Source organism: Schistocerca serialis, chromosome 8, assembly GCF_023864345.2.
Source record: "Schistocerca serialis cubense isolate TAMUIC-IGC-003099 chromosome 8, iqSchSeri2.2, whole genome shotgun sequence".
NCBI lineage: Eukaryota > Metazoa > Arthropoda > Insecta > Orthoptera > Acrididae > Schistocerca > Schistocerca serialis.
The window spans coordinates 540,125,932-540,128,158 of NC_064645.1; positions in this window are offsets into that span (position 1 = coordinate 540,125,932).

Here is a 2,227-nt window from a genome sequence, read left to right on the forward strand (position 1 = left end):
ATGTGTGGGTTATTGTTAGGATTTCTTCTAATTCAGGGCCATTCTTTTGTGTTAATTATAAGATTGCTTTACCCTTGTATATTGTGGGTAATAAATGAATACGATAAGTTTGAGTTGTATTTGGCAGGGAAAAATTCTGTAGGGCAGTGTTTCGAAATGGAATGATAAAAAAACATAGCAAAGAGACAGTACGTCAATTTCATTAAGCAGTTTAAGAAGGTTCACTTGCATTCAATTTCACTCAGCCGTTTCAGAATTAAATAAAGAAATTTCTCTAACACCTACTTCAATTTTAGCGAAATGATTTGATCAACGCTGGATAACATAAAGCACATCGTACACAAAACGCATGACGGCCACGCCCCTCAATAACGTGGTAACCAGACTACGAATCTGTAACGTAAACCACGTTCGCCACAGTCAGTATCTACAGGGTGTTTCAAAAATGACCGGTATATTTGAAACGGCCATAAAAACTAAACGAGCAGCGATAGAAATACACCGTTTGTTGCTATATGCTTGGGACAACAGTACATTTTCAAGCAGACAAACTCTCGAAATTACAGTAGTTACAATTTTCAACAACAGATGGCACTGCGGTCTGGGAAACTCTATAGTACGATATTTTCCACATATCCACCATGCGTAGCAATAATATTGCGTAGTCTCTGAATGAAATTATCCGAAACCTTTGACAACGTGTCTGGCGGATTGGCTTCACATGCAGATGAGATGTACTGCTTCAGCTGTTCCATTGTTTCTGTATTCTGTCGGTACACCTGGTCTTTCAAGTGTCCCCACAGAAAGAAGTCACAGGGGTTCATGTCTGGCGAATAGGGAGGCCAGTCCACGCCGCCTCCTGTATGTTTCGGATAGCCCAAAGCAATCACATGATCATCGAAATATTCATTCAGGAAATTAAAGACGTCGGCCGTGCGATTGGCCGGGCACCATCTTGCATGAACCACGAGGTGTTCGCAGTGTCGTCTAAGGCAGTTTGTACCGCCACAAATTCACGAAGAATGTCCAGATAGCGTGATGCAGTAATCGTTTCGGATCTGAAAAATGGGCCAATGATTCCTTTGGAAGAAATGGCGGCCCAGACCAGTACTTTTTGAGGATGCAGGGACGATGGGACTGCAACATGGGGCTTTTCGGTTCCCCATATGCGCCAGTTCTGTTTATTGACGAAGCTGTCCAGGTAAAAATAAGCTTCGTCAGTAAACCAAATGCTACCCACATGCATATCGCCGTCATCAATCCTATAACGTTAGCGAATGTCTCTCGTGCAGCAATGGTAGCGGCGCTGAGGGGTTGCCGCGTTTGAATTTTGTATGGATAGAGGTGTAAACTCTGGCTCATGTGACGATACGTGGACATTGGCGTCATTTGGACCGCAGCTGCAACACGGCGAACAGAAACCTGAGGCCGCTGTTGGATCACCTGCTACACTAGCTGCGCGTTGTCCTCTGCGGTTGCGAACGCGGTCGCCCTACCTTTCCAGCACGTTCATCCGTCACGTTCCCAGTCCGTTGAAATTTTTCAAACAGATCCTTTATTGTATCGCTTTTCGGTCCTTTGGTTACATTAAACCTCCGTTGAAAACTTCGTCTTGTTGCAACAACACTGTGTTCTAGGCGGTGGAATTCCAACACCAGAAAAATCCTCTGTTCTAAGGAATAAACCATGTTGTCCACAGCACACTTGCACGTTGTGAACAGCACACGCTTACAGCAGAAAGACGCCCTACAGAATGGCGCACCCACAGACTGCGTTGTCTTCTATATCTTTCACATCACTTGCAGCGCCATCTGTTGTTGAAAATTGTAACTACTGTAATTTCGAAAGTTTGTCCGCCTGAAAATGTACTGTTGTCCCAAGCATATTGCAACAAACGGTGTATTTCTATCGCTGCTCGTTTACGTTTTATTGCCGTTTCAAATATACTGGTCATTTTTGAAACACCCTGTAAACACCAAAGAGCGCCTTCAACTCGTAGCCGCAAACCGCAGAAACGGCACATATATCAAGGAGGGTACCAGGTTGCCGCGAAAGAGCACAATTTTTAACGCCAAGCTTCTCATTACAGTCCACGAAATGGGTAGGTAACAGTTCCACGAGCAGGTTCACTTCCATCGACAGTCGGGTAGATGACATTCAAGCTCCCAACAGGTGTGGTGGCGCCGGCAACACTCCGCAGCAGAGAAGGCCGCACTACAGCAATATT